The following is a 15,494-nucleotide window of genomic DNA, read 5'->3' as shown; positions in this document are numbered from 1 at the left end:
CTCCATGAACATTAATTGAGGACTTCTAGATGCTTGGCAGGTGCAAGGTACTGGGAGCATGGAACAAGAAGTACCAAGCAGATCCCTAAAAAGCTGGCAGTGCCCTGGCGAGGCAGAATTAGCAGAAGCCACGTGCCAAATGCTCACCCTGCTTGTTTCAGCTTCGGGGGCAATCTACCCCCGGTAGGATGGGACCCTGAGGGAGGCACAGCCCTCTTCTGACTGGAGGGTTAGGCAACAAAAAGGCTTTGCAGAGGCAAGTCTCCAATGAGAGATCTTCCAGGCTATTCTGGGGAGGGGGCATGGGGCTCTGCGGAAAGCTGACAAGCACCAGGGCGGCCTGCCCCGGCCTGTTCTGGGAGCAGGGACCCAGGGGCCAGGCCAGGGGCTCGGGCTGAAGAGGGAGGCGGTGGGCGGCCCACGGAGCTGCTTCCTTGAAGCGCTGGGTCTTCTGTCCCCTGGGGGGGCCACCAAATGTGACAGTCTGAGCAGCTCCTCTAGCGGCAGCTGAAGCAGAGAACTGAGCAGCTTCCTTCCATCCCTTGCTCACCGTTTATGAGAAGGAACGCGCTGTGTGCCGCGGATGAGATTCCCCGGCCCCGGGACGGACATGAGGGCCATGCATGTGGCCTTGAACGGTCACTTCGCCCAAGGTGGACAGGCCAGCCCTGGGATCCCGGCGACTCTGAGATTCCCTAACGCTGATGCGCCGCGTCCCTGGAAGATGCTGCAGGTGGCGCCAGGCGGAGTAGAAGGATCTCCTTTCCTCAAGATCTGCGGGCGGACGAGGCCGACCGACTCAGCAGCTAACCGAGAATCCTCTGCCTGGTGACAGTCACTGCGGAGGACAAGAGATGAGTAAGAGAAGGCAGCTGAGGGCTTCCCTGGTGGCGCAGTGGTTGAGAGTCCGCCTGCCGTTGCAGAGGACACGGGTTCGTGCCCCGGTCCGGGAAGATCCCACATGCCGCGGAGCGGCTGGGCCCGTGAACCATGGCCGCTGAGCCTGCGCGTCCGGAGCCTGTGCTCCACAACGGGAGAGGCCACAAGAGTGAGAGGCCCGCGTACCGCAAAAAAACAAAAATAATGCAGCTGATCTCCGAGGTGGCACTTCCGTGCAGTGGGGCATTTGAGAGCCCTCCCCGCAAGGATCCTACACAGAACAGAGCGTGGCCAGGTGTGAGGGCAGTAGAGGGACCTGCACCTGCCTGAGGGCGACCAGGAAGGCCTTCCTGAAGAGGTGATTAGGCAATGGGCTGTAAAGACCTCCCAGGAAACTGTGGGGAAGAGGCATCGCGGGGCCTGTGAGCAGAGGCGCAGGGGTGAGAAAGCACGGAGGCCAGCTGGGCAGAGGCCTGTGCTTCCAGGACGGGGGACCCACAGAGGAAGCCCTGGACGCAGAAGTTCTGCTTCTTTCTGTCAACCGTGGGCAGCTGTGAGAGGCTTGGAGCAGGGGTATGGCGGGGTCCCAGTTTTGCTGGGAGAAAATGGCTCTGGCCTCATTTGTATAGAATAGGCTGGCCGGGGGGAGACCAGGAGCTCTACAAACTCGTAACCGGATGCCCGCTGTGTCCTTATGTAGCCAACTGCCACCCTCTGTGCCAAAGTGTCCCTTATGTCAACTTCCACTCACCCGTAACCACAGGGCCGCGGATATCACCTTTCTGCTGCACGTAGATACTGGTCAGCACAGAGACGTTTTACAGCAATTTTGCATTGTGTTTTTGCTTGGTTGCAACACAACAGTGGTAATCCCTCATAACTGCCCTCAACCAGTTCTGAGTTAGGTGACCCTGCCGCTCGCTTGCCCAGGACGGTCAGGGTTCACGCCTGCTATGCTGGCGTCCACGGCTCCTCTGACAAACGTCCTGCTTCGGAGAATGAGTTATACGGTGACCCCAGTCTTGGCACCACTGCTTGGAAACCTGAGTTGGAAGAGGGGCTCTGTGATGTGCATCTGTCCCCCGGGCAGCCCTTCCTGTGACCTCTCTGGAAGAGGGGCTGGGGCCCGTCCCGTTTTTATTTCTCAGCATATGGCAAATGCTGGATTGAGTGGACACTGAGTGCAAATTTCCCCTTTGCCCAAGAATTGGGTTAAAACCAAAGAATAAAAGAAGCCGTGTATCCCCAATTCTTAGAAAGCCTCCAACGATTGGGGTGGACTCATTGGAGGTGGCGTAACCACTCTGATGACCCCCCACACCCGTTTCCCTCACCCCCTGGCAGCCTAGGGGACAAGAGGAAGAGGCCGTCAGCCTCGGGGACCCCCCGGTGCCAGGTGAGAGGCCCCCCTGCCCTCCCGGCTCTGACAGCATCCCTGCTCCCGGGACTGGCATCTGCTGAGGACACGGGGAGGAGGGAGCGGCTGGGACCTCTGTTCTCAACTGTAACTTTAAAAACAGCACCAAGTGACCTTCAGGGTTCCTTTTCGGCAATAACATTTTATGAGTACATGAACACAACAAATTAAATGTCCAGGCCTGATAAGAAACAAGCTCCGCCACCAGGATTCCAGGCAGCGTCCACTGCTCCGGTCTTGGACTTTCACCCGGCACTTCTGGCTCCTTTGCTTCCCCAACCCGATGCCCATTAACACCCCCTCCCAATCCAGTCAGGTGTGCTTGGCTAGCAGCCCAGGGGCCCAAGGCAGTAGCTGATGAGCCTGTAGCTGGACCCACTAATGGACGCTCGGCTCCCTTTCTTCCAAAATCTGGTCTGGCCTGGTCTCCTGTGGGTTTGTTAACACTTGGTTTTAAGCTATGGTGACAAACTATATCCTCTGAGTGTGCCTTCAGGACACAGGGGTCCCCCTCTGGTGGCTTTGGATGCTTATGTTGAAACCTGAGTGCTCAGGGGACGGGGAGGCTGCCAGAGGAGCTGCAAGGTATCCCCATCATTCTCTCCCTGGCCCAGGGACTTGGCGAGCATCAGAATCCCCCGGGGGGCTTGTCAGCACAGACCTCTGCCGTCTCCCCAGGGCTTCTGACTCATGGGTCTGGGGTGAGGTCAGAGAATTTGCATCCCTGATGCTCCCAAAGGGCCCATGTCAAGGGCCACACTGAGAGCCACTGCCCTAGTGCCCCAAGGAGACGGGGACAGCTCTGGCCCCTGAACGTGGCTCCACCCGCCGGGTCTGTGATGAAAGCTCCCTGCCAGGGCCACGGGCCACCGCAGTCCCTCTGCTGAAGAGCTTATAGGACTCGGCCGGGAAGCAGCCCAGCCCAGCGCAGGTGGCTCTGAGGGTGAGGCTCTAGGGGAGGGGGCCCAGGTGGGCCAGGGAAGACTTGGGGAAAGTGACACTTGAGACTGAGGGACAAAGGCCACAAAAGGGAGGGGATGAAGGGAGCCCCAGAGAGGGGGACTGACGCAGGCACCCGCACCTGGCACAGGAGAGAACTCGGTGTCCCAGAGAGCAGCAAGCAGGTCGGGCAGGAGCTCAGGCTGGACGGTGGGCCAGGGCCCGACCCGCAGGGCCTTCGGGACAGCCAGAGTCTGGACATAACCCGGAAGGCAGGGGCGGCTGGGAGGGGTCAGAGGGGAGGACTGATGTTTGGACCTGGACCCTGGGCGGCTGTGACTTCCCAGAGGGAACAGCCCTCCAAGGGGCCGGGGCCAGGGGGCCAGGGACCCAGGATTGAGTGGGGACAGTTGAAGGGGTGGGTAGCTCAGGCTGCTATCACAACATACCACGGACTGGGTGGCTTAAATGGCAAACATTTATTTCTCACAGTTCTGGAGGCCGGAAGTCCAAGATCATGACCTTGGCAGAGTCCGTGTCTGGGGAGAGCCCCCTGCCCTCTGCAGGGTTGCAGCCAGCCCCTAGGGGCAGCAAGCTCCCTGGCGTCTCTTACACGGACACTCATCCCATCAGGGTGGCCCCTCCCTCGTCTAACCCTGACCACCTCCCGAAGGCCCACCTTCAAACACCATCACACTGGGGTTAGGGCTTCAACATATGAATCTCGGTGGGGGGCACAAACATCCAGTCCATAGTGGGGCGGGCGGAGGTGAGAAATCAGAGCTGGCATTGACTTCAGTTTCCAAAGGGTTTCACGTGGGAAAAAAACAGTTCTGTTGAAGAAAAAGTGGGACATCTCTGAGAAGTCCCGTGCTATCTTCCCTATACTCTGGTAAACAGCAGGGCACCTCTAACTACAATTTTCTTTCCAGAAGCGAACAGAAAGGAGGTACTGTCAGTTAAAAATTAAACAACAAAACGAAACTCAGACCATGTGAGTGTCACGCTTTTTTAAAAAGCAATCAATTACTGGTTTGCTCTTGATCCCGACAGGATCACAAAGACACTTGGTAGCATTCCCTGACGGTCAAAATCCATTCGTGAATGGCTACGCAGCCTGTGCCTCGCTGTGGATGTCCCGTACTTCCGGGTCGGCCCTGTATTCTTCAGTTCTTCTCCTCCCTGGGCTTCTTGCTCAGCAAACAGTTTTCAGTGCAGACATGCGGGCCTTCTCATTGCTCCTTTCCCACCGATTTGGGGGCAACTGGAGACACTGATCTCTTGTTTTAACATAAGAATCAGTGAATGGACTTTGATGCAGAGAATTTGTCTTTTTTTTTCAATTGAAGTATACTTGATTTACAGTGTTGTGTTAGTTTCAGGTGCACAACAGAGTGATTCAGTTATACGATATGTATGTATGTGTGTATATATATGGATGTAGATATATACATATGTATGTATGTGTAGTGTACATTCTTTTTCAGATTCTTTTCCCTTGTACGTTATTACAAAATGTTGAGTGTAGTTCCCTGTGCTATACGGTAGGTCCTTGTTGGTTACCTATTTTCTATGTAGTAGTGGGTACCTGTTCATCTCACACTCCTGATTGATCCCTCCCCGCTTTCCCCTTAGAGAAGTTTTCATTGCAGCCAACGTTTCAAATGCATCTGAATCCATCCCTTCTCATGGCCTGTGCCACGCACTGTGGTAGGTATTGGGGTACAGGGGTGCAAAGGATGAACCAGGCCCTGCTCCCGGGGAGCTCATGCTCTGAGAACATTACAAGGGCATTAGGTGCCGTTCAAAGAACCAGAGCAGGTCGGCAGGAGAGGGGCTGCCTGCCTGAAAGTCACCTGACCCGTCTGACCAGGGCTTAACCCTGAGCCCAGGGCTGAGCCTTCAATGCCGCCCCCTTAGGACGAGCTGGACATCCGGCAAAACCTCTCCAGGCCAACCTCGGGCTCTCATCTCTTGGTCTCAGAAACTTCAAATATTCAACACAGAGTCAAGACATTAAAAGAAAACACACGCACACACACACAAAAACCCCTCTTCCAGTCTTCAAGCTCCACTTTATGACCTAAAAAGCAAAATCTTTCTAAAGCATAACAAGCTACTTCAGATGAAGAAAACAACGGGCTCTAAAAGGCGAGGAATCCAGTGTATGTTCTCTGTCACGTGAGCACCAAATACCGAGAAACCATCCCGGGATGAGGAGGCCGGCCCAAACCAGCTGCTTCAAAGAGGCTGTTCTGTAGCCGAAGGCTTAACACAATGACCCTAGAAATGCCGAGGGGTAACAGTCCGAGAGCTCGCACTGGCTTTCCAAGGAGGGATGCCAGAAGGTCCCTCTTGGCAGGATTCACAGCATCAAAATCCCATTTGTAGAGAATGCCAAGTGTCAGCGGCTACGATGGCCTTTTTAAAGAGCTGTGCTTTCACGCCACTAAGAAAGAAAAAGGAACGAAAAGAAGCTAAAGATTGACTAAGCTTAAAAATCTGGAATAAAGCGTACCTTCCCCCCCAGTAAATAAAGCTGATACCGCAATGGTGGCAGTTGCATCAAACCATTTGTGCTGCTTCCTTCGTGGCCGGCTGTTTTCTTTTTCAAGCCAGGAGGGGGCACTGCCATCGGACCCCTCGCCACACGGAAACTCAGGTGTTGCTGCTTCTCCCTCCCCCGCCCACCTTCAGGGCGACAGCTCTGCACTTGGGCCCCAGGGGGAAGATGCTTTCTCAGCTTGTCCTCTGCATCCTTGATCCCATCTCTCCAGTTTGGGTGTGAGGAAATCTGGGCCTTTTTCCTTTTCCCTGGTGTGTTTCCTTTACAATGATTTTGCTAAGCAGTGTGAATGTTTACCATATGCTGGCCGTGTGGCAGGATATTTTGGCTCCCCTAAAAAGCCAGGTTGCTGAGTCACGCTGAGTCACTTGCCCCGAGAAATCCCCGGAGGGAGGGCATCCAGAACAGCTGGGGCAAACACGGGGCCCTGGCTGGCCCTCCTCAGAGGGACGGGGGCGTGGACGGCGGAGCGGAAGGAGTCAGGCCAAGACTCCACAAGCAGCTGAAGCACCGTGGCTCTCACCAAACAGCAAAGGCCTGTAAATGTTGAATTTCTAGAACTTTGCCTACAGAGGAGAATAGCTGAGATGGAGCCAGAGCAATGAGCAGGACTAAAGACACTTGTAGACAGAAATAGTATTAAATAAAAGACTGAAAAGCAGAACTTGATCACTAGCAAAACACAAAAAGATTGCTTACATTTGTTTTTGTTTTTTTTTTAATTTGTCCTCTCCAATATTGTGCGGTGGACATTCAAAAGTCAATGAACTAATTGATTTCGACTCTGAATAATTGTGTTTTTAAATGGAACATGGGTCAATTTGGGTGGTTATTTCCTACAATTCCTTCAATGTCCCCAAAAGTCAGACCCTTCATGGGATGATACAATGGCCACTTCTAATCACCTTATGGCCATAAGAATCATCTTATCTAAAATGCAGGTTCCGTAGTCATCTTTCCACCTCTGCTAAGAAGCTGGGGGTCCCAGGAGTATATCGTAAAACATGATCCCAGGATTGCCCAGGAATCTTGTGAAAAAATGTAAAGGGCTCAGCCCTATTCCTCACCCTACCCTCAAATTCTTATGGGATAGGTAAAGGTGGGGTCTATAAACCCATATATTCCAGAAACCTCCAGATCATTCCAGTTGGGTTTTCCCTGGCTCTGCTTATAAGAACAAAACAGCAAAGCCCCACCACTGCCTAGATGACCCTCAATTTCTGAGCAGACATGAAAATGTTGCCTGTGGGTTTTTGTTACTCTCTTCCACCTGAGAAAAACTTTCCTCACTATTTCTCCCATACTTGGCTGAAAGATGCAGATACAGTGTGTCCATCATCCCTGTCTTTACTCCCTAATCCTGGCACTCAGTGGCTCTGCGACCTTAGACTTGTTACTTAGCCTCTCTAAGTCTCAGCTTCTGACTCAGGCTAAAATAGAGCCCCTAAAGCTCCTCTTGGGTTGTTGTTGGGATCAGGTACACACCCTTGTGCAGGCTTAACGAGTACCCGGCCTTCTCCTCCTTTACTGTACTCAGGTTCCAGCCATGTGAGCAGGGAGACTGCTTTCTTCAAGTCTCTGATCCAATGTCATCTTCTCCATGCAGCCTACCAGGACCACCCGATTCAAAACCATTACTCTGTACCCTGGCTGCTGGCACTGCTCATTTCCATCCCTGCTTTATTGCCAGCCTTCACCATCTTGTAATAACCTCTGTGATTTACTCACCAATTTCGTTTCTTTGTTTCTCCCCTCTAGAATGTAGCATCCTGGTAGTCAGAATTTTCGTCTGTTTTGTTCACTGATGATTTCTAATTTCCTAGAAGAGTGCCTGGTACACAGTAGGTGTTCAGTAAATACTGGACGGACGGATGGATGGATGGTTGGATGGAAGGGTGGATGGGTGGGTGGAAGGGTACCTGCCTTTGAGCTCTATGTCATCTGTGCCACCATTCACACTGGCTGCATGTCTGAGCTTGGAAAACCTGTCTCCTTTTCCAGCTGAGGTAAGATATGATTACTCACAAGCCAGCGACTTCCCTCTTTAAAACCAGCTTTGTTGTTTTACTACTGACATGTTTTTGCCAGATCTGTTTGCATGCTCCGTAACTCATGTAAACGTTAATAAAGAAAACTATGAAAACAGCTTCCTACATGTTTCCTGTTCCAGGCATAATCACGTGAAAATGCAGTGTGCCGTGCGTGTAATGGAGTAGCCCCCTTTACTGGGCTTCCAAATGACAATCCCTCCCGGGGAAGACACCAATCCTAGATTTTTACATCTCCCCTTCCAAGCCCAGTCTGTTCTGCACTTTCCCTGCATCACACACTTCCGGCCATGGCCTCGGTACTGGGGCCCAAGGCAGGCTCACTCCAAGGGCTCGGGCGCTCCCCACGGGGTATGCGGCTCTGAGGACCCCCGTCCCCCAGGGACGTTCCATCGTCAGCATCAGTCCTTCAAACCCCGCTGACAGTGGTGCGGGCTTTTGTTCCTATCGGCAATCATCAGCCCATAAGGGGACCCTAAGGCACGGTGAGGATGTTGAAGAATATTTTATTTCGAAATGTTATGTTTCGAACTCTTATAAAATACCCATTGTCAATGTTTCCTTTTTTAAAGCAAGCCTTTCTCCGGAAGATAATTAAATGGATTTGATACACTTTCAGAAAGCCTTAGGAAGTAGCTCAGGACAGAGATGAGACTTTGACGTCAGACAGGCCAGTGTCCAGATTCTGGCTCCCGCCTCCTGGCTGTTTTGACAGGATGGGTGACAGGGCAGTCTCCGGGCAGCTGAGGCAGGAGAGCGCTGCGGCCCAACCCGGAGGGTCTTGCAGGGTTTAAGGAGACCAGACCGTGAAAGGGCTTGTGCCAGGCTTGTGCTGGAGTGAGGGGGGCTGCGAGATGCCCCCCGCCACGCGGGCACGAGGGCCTGGAGTGTGGGAGTCCCAGCCCCGCAATTCCCAGGCTCTGCGGTCTCAGCCAGGGGACCTCCACCCCCTGCCCGCGCCCGGCCCGGCCCGGCGTCTGTGACGTGGGACTCACGGCCGCACCGCGGTGCCCAGCACATCCCAGGCCTGCTTCCACACACACAGGCCTGCTCCCTCCCCGTCCACAGGCACTCCCCTCCCCGTGGGACAGAGACTGGACGGGCGCCTTGGGGTTCAGGCCTGACCCCACCTGACACCTGGCCCTGCAGCCCGGCTCACCTCTGCACTCGTTGCTTCCTCTGCAAAACAGGAAGGACGGTGCCTGCCCTGCTGGTCAAGGTGAGAGTCAGAGAGGGCAGTGCTGTTAAGTCCGCCCTGTGATTCACATGCTAGGAGTCACTCTGCAAAGATGCTATTTTAAAGTCAAAAGCGGGAGAGCTCACACACCTGTGCTCCTGGCTCCTTGCAGAGCCCCGGGATGGTGGGGCAGGGGGGCTGTCACTGGCGCTGGCTGCAGGCCTTGCTGCGCAGAGTCACCAGCGGCTCTGGTTCCCTGCAAGTTCTGACTCAGTGGGTCTGGACCGGAGGCCGGCTCTGCCCCGCTGGCAGCACCCGGGCTGCGGCTCTCACGCCACACTCTGAGAAGTAAGGGTCGGAGTTGAAATGCTCCGTCCCAGCCCTCCACGTGATGCGAGCCTCTTCATGCAGGTGCAGGAGGCAGCGGGGCTCACGGTGACTCACCGAGGGCAGCGGCGACCAGGGAGAGATGCCCGCGGAGCAAAAGGAAGTGAAGGGCGAACGTGCAGCTCCCCTCAAGGCCAAGGGCTCCGGCTCAGGCGTGGTGGGTGGCGGGAGCCCGCAGCTGCCGCCTCCTTGGCCTCTCTGCGCCCCGCCAGCCCCTCTTCTGAACACAACGACGACGGCAGCAGCCACAGAACCTAAACACTTTCTTGTAAGCGTTTTGCTCTTCTGGGTTTCTTCCTCTCTGGGGAAGCGGGACTCAGGACTTCAAAGCAGGACTTCAGAACTGGAACTGCACCAGCACACTCCTGACCCCTGTCTCAGGACCAGGAACGGCGTCGTGGGAAGACAGACCTCGGCTTTCTAGCAGCTGCCAAGAGCCACAGCCTGGGGGCTCCCAGCCCCCTTCCCGGTACTCAAGCTTCGAGTCCTCACACCAGCAGGGTCTTCCTCAGGGAAAACGGTATCCCAGGGGTCTCTGGAAGTCAAATCAGAAAGACAATGGATAAAGAGCCTCCCCCCAACCAGAAAGCCTGATGGCTCCACACTCAAAATCATGACATGTAAAGAAAAATGCTAAAATCACCTTAAAATCTTGATACTGAGAAGTGAGGAGATGTTTCTAAGATGCGGTTTCTGGAACGTCCAGAGGCACCAGGTGCTCTTACGCCCTCACCAGGGGAGCTGAGGGGTCCACAGGTGGCCACTTCTTCCCCCGCTCAGCTTTCCCATCCTCTCCAGGGCCCGGAGCCAGTCAGGCCATTTATCCTACTTGGTTTGGGTTCATCACACATGGGTATAAATCCTATACCTTAGGGGAAAGTCAGTAGGGAGTCTGATTGGTTAAAAATAGACCCACGCTATATACCTGAGTATATACGAGACACCACGATGTCAAATAAAACCATGCATTTTTTAAAAAATTAAGGCATTTTTGTTGGACGTGGAGATAACGTTTATTTTGTGCACTATAAATCATTTGTTGTTGTAAAACTTTCAGGAAGAAAAAAGCTGAAGTAAGTTACCCGTGATTACAACTGCAATGCATGTGTAAGATTATACTTCGAAACTCTGATTCACCAATCATCCCCCCGCCATCTGTAATCTCTCTTTTGGTGGCCATTTAGTCATCAGTGTAACAAACTACATCAAAGTTTAGCGGCTCCAGACCATAGTTTCTTCTCACAATCTTATTACTTGGATTCAAAGGCTCTCAGGTGAATGTGGTCAGTTAGTGGTTGGAGTGAGGTCACCTTAAGGCCTTTCTAGGCTGGACATCCAAGTTGTCTCCTTAACTCACAGTCAAGTGCTTAACTGGGATGACTAGAGGCCTGGGGCTGGCCCCTCCCTCCCATAGCTCTTTCTGTGTGGCCTCTTCATGCAGTGAGCTTGCACTTCCTCATCACAGCATGGTGGAATCCAAGAGGCCTGGATTTCTTCCATGGTGATTGTAAGAGAAAAGCCAAGAAACCAAAATGGAAACTAAAAGGCTTCTTCGACCGTAACCTGGGAAATCACACAGCACCACGTCCACTGCAATCTGTTGGGTTCATGGGGCCTGCCCAGGTCCAGTCTGGGAAGGATGACATGCAGCATGAATTCTGGGAAGTATGGTTCATCAGGGGGCATCTTTTGAGAGTGACCTCAAAAGCTACCAGAAACCTGTAGGCCAAGGTGAAGGGCAAGATACATAAATTTCAGGGCCCCCCCCATTCAAAAAGCAGAAAATAGGGTTCTTCCTTTCTTCCACAGTCTCTCTCTCTACCTGTCATGGTGTTTTTTTAATTTGTGATTTAAAGGCATACGCTCTTGGTCACGAGGATACTTAGGCAAATAAAGACACAGGTGCCCAGAGCCCTGGTCTTCAACTCAGCATGCGGGGTGTGCTCACCCACTCTGACCTTTCCTGCCCCCAGTCCGAGGCCCTCATGGGGGACAGAAGAGCAGTGGTGGATCAGGAAGGGGCAGGAAGCAGGTGGAAGAACCCAGGGAAGCATGGATGTGGGACCACATATGGTCCAGGCTGCCAGCCTCCAGTACGTGCTCACTGTCCCAACAGATGTCACTCACAAAACACAACTGAAAGATTAAAATTATTAAGAATCTCGGGGACTTCCCTGGTGGCACAGTGGTTAAGAATCCACCTGCCAATGCAGGGGACACGGGTTTGAGCCCTGGTCTGGGAAGATCCCACGTGACGCAGAGCAACTAAGCCCGTGCGCCACAACTACTGAGCCTGCGTGCCACAACTGCTAAAGCCCCCATGCCTAAAGCCCGTGCTCTGCAACAAGAGAAGCCACCGCAATGAGAAGCCCATGCACCGCAGTGAAGAGTAGCCCCCGCTCACTGCAACTAGAGAAAGCCCACACGCAGCAACGAAGACCCAATGCAGCCAAAAATACATAAATAAATTTATTTAAAAAAAAAAAGAATCTCAGGATAACACCTGCAGAGCATTAAACCCCAAGCATGGGGTCCCTCTGAGCTAGATGTCCAGGTGACATGCCCACGGAGCTGGACCTGCCAAGGAGTAATGACAGAGGAGGAGCAGGCAGTAGCACTGGCTGTACGAGTAAGACCCCTGTGGTGGGAAGGGGAAAGATCCCTCTAGCTCCCCTAGCTAGCCAGGACGCAAACGGTGCTAGTGGAATGAATTGGACTCAGTCTAAAAGAATTCTAAGCAACCCTTGCAGCCAAGGGTGAGGACAATACTGGTCTAGGCCACGGATTCTACAACCATCAGGCTTAATGATGCCTCTACACACCTGCTGTCAGGGCCAGGCTGGGCCTGATAAAACAACAGTTAAATTGTATTTTTAAAATCCATGACTTGATGAAATAAGGTACATGGAAAAGTACTTTGCGAATGCAAACAATACAGAAATGTGAACAGTTTTCTTTAAACAGATACCACTCCCCCGTGTTTCCTATTTTTTTATGATCAACATATAGGAACTTCTAGCTCCAGATAAGGTGGAGTAGACGTACTTCTCCCTGTTCCTCCTGCCAAGGAGAGCTAAGAACTCTAGACACCAGCCGGGAAGCAGTCATCAGCCGACTCTGAGAGGTGGAGAGAAGAGCAGGCTGGCTGGTGACTGTGGAGCCCAAGGAAGGACATGGTGGTGTTTTCCCTGGGTTTCCTTTGTGCCTCTTATATCCTGGACCAGGTGCTGGGGAAGCAGGCACCCAGAAACACCAATGGACACCGACAAGAGAGAAAACAAGAAAAGCCTGCGCTCTCAAGCAACGGACCAGGAACGATGCAGCCTGGCAAGACAGAAAATGTCTAGACAATAACTATACTACTCTAAAAAAGCACCACAGATACAACTGGGGCACCAACTCCAGCCCCATCAGCAAAGGCCAAGTGGAGAGCCTACATTTCCACCCTCACCCTGCTGTCATGAGGCACCCCCATCTCAGCCTCCCTCTACAATAGGGTGGTGTTACAGATGGTGGGGTTGGGAGCAGAGGCAGCTGCCCTGCTAGTCAGCAATGAGCCCCCTCAACAGTGTTAAGAGAGATCACGTGCGAGCCTGGACTTTCACCCTCACCCAGCAGTAACCTGGCACTGTTTCCGCTCCCCACAGGGTGGTCTCAGAGCAGGCTGAGTGAAAAGCTGGGGCGTTCACTCCCTTCCAGAGGTAAGAGGTCTTCAGCCCCCAGAGTGTAGGTACAGGAGGAGGCATCTCTTCCCCTGCAGCCAGGGTAGTGTCAGCAGAGACCTGCTCTAACAGAAGGTGTAAGTAAGATCCAGAGTCTCATAACACCCAAAAAGTCTAGGGTTCAAGCAAAAATCAGTCTTCATACCAAGAACCAGGAAAAGCTCAACTTGAATGAGAAAAGACCACAGTTGCCAACACTGAGTTGACGTGATGCTGGCATTAACTAATAAGGGTTTTACAACAGCCGTCAAAGTCTTTCAAGAAGCAATTATGAATATGCACCAAAAAAGGAAAAAAATTGGAAATTTCAGTAAAGATGTGGAAGATACAGAGAAGAACCAAATGGAAATTCTAGAACTAAAAAATACAGTAGCCAAAGCAAAAAATGCTCTGGATGGGTTCAAAAGCAAAATGGAGAGGACAGAGCCAAGAATCACTGAACTTGAAGATAGAAAAATAGGAATTACCCAATTTGAACAACAGAGAGAGAGAGAGTAGACAAAAGAAAAAAACAAAAAAACAAAAAAAAAAATGGACATGGCCTCATAGACCTGTGAGACTATAGCAAAAAGATCTAACATTGTTGTCATCAGGGCCCCAGAAGGAGAGAAAGAGGGAGGGGTTGAAAAAGTATGTGAAGAAATAATGGCTGAAATTTTTCCTAATTTGGCAAAAGACTTAAACCTACAGAGTCAAGAAGCTGAGAGACCCTCAAACTGGAAAAAGAAAGAAAGCCATGCCACGATACATCATGGACAAATTTCTGAAAACCAAAGATAAAAAGAGCAAGGAGAAATAACACCTTATCTACAGAGGAAAAAGCAACTTGAAGAACAGCAGATTTCTCATCAGAAACCATGGAAGCCAGAAGGAAGTGGCACAACATGTCAAATGCTGAAAGAACTCTACCCCAGAAGTCTAGATCCAGCAAAAACGTTCTCCAGGAATCGAGAGGATTACAAGACCTTCTCAGATGTAGGAAAACTAAGACAGCTGGTCACCAGCAGACCTACCCTTAAAGAATGTCTAAAGGATGCCCTTGAAAAAGAAAGGAAATGACAAAAGAAAGAATACTGGAACATCAGGAAGGAAGAACGAACACGGGAGAAGGTAAAAGTGCGGGTAAATATAATAAATTTCCCTTGCCCTCTTGGGTTTTCTAAAAACAAATGTATGGGTCCTCAAGAGGTCTAAGATGGCTCATTCTCACCCGTAGGCAAACCGCACCAACTGCAGAATTGATTTAAGAGGCCAGTTGCTTACCTGAAGCTTCTCAGAGTGTGGTGCCTGCACCACCTGCATCAGTGTCTCCTCAGGCTGTTTCCTGGGCTACTCACCAAACCCAATTAATCAGAATTTCTTGAGATGGGCTGCAGGACTCTGCTTGTAAAGGTGATTGTTACATACACTAAGGTGTAAAGTCCTCAGGTCTGAGTTGAACTTTTGTTAATAAAGAATCAGGCTCAGTCACTCAGTGTTAACTTCTGAGGAAGGTGAGAACAAAGTGTTTTATAAATTCCCTGCAAGACTGGAACAAATTTTAAGGTAAAAAAGTAATCAATATCCCACCTGGGGTCAAGGTCACACACCTCTGGATCATCACAGGGTACTGTTCTAGGGAGTGTGGGCTCACAGACGGATCTGTTATTCTTCTGTGCTTCAGTTTCTTCCTCTGCAAAACGGGGACAGCATCTGCCTTTCCTAACTGGTGGGGTCAAGTTGAAGAGTAAAACAAGTGAGCTATGATGGGCTTGTAAATGACTATTCTTACCCAATGTGAATGATTAACCTCCCCTTCTTTATCTTTTTTTAAATTTTTTAAATTAAATTTGATTTCATCTGTGGTTTTCACCTTTCATTATTTTTTAAAATTTATTTACTTTCATTTTTGGCTGCATTGGGTCTTTGTTGCTGCGCACGGGCTTTCTCTAGTTGCAGCTACTCTTTGTTGCGGTGCGCGGGCTTCTTATTGTGGTGGCTTCTCTTGTTGCAGAGCACGGGGCTCTAGGCACACAGGCTTCAGTAGATGCGCCACACAGGTTCAGTAGCTGTGGCTCGCGGGCTCAGTAGTTGAGCTAGCTCAGTTACTCCGCAGCATGGGGGATCTTCCCGGACCAGGGCTCGAACCCATGTCCCCTGCATTGGTAGGCGGATTCTTAACCACTGCGCCACCAGGGAAGTCGCAACCTCCCCTTCGTTAAAGAGGGCCATCACGTTGCCCTTTTTTCTTTGAAATATGATGTCTCTATGCTCTTCACAAAGACTCCGGGAAAGGCAGAGACGGTTAAGATAAAATGTACCACTTAATCCAACCGGCCTTTCCTCCAGGGTCCAGCTGATGGGCAGCCCCAGCACTGAA

This window comes from Hyperoodon ampullatus (genome assembly GCF_949752795.1).
Source record: "Hyperoodon ampullatus genome assembly, chromosome: 15".
NCBI lineage: Eukaryota > Metazoa > Chordata > Mammalia > Artiodactyla > Ziphiidae > Hyperoodon > Hyperoodon ampullatus.
Note: the sequence above shows the minus strand (reverse complement) of the source record.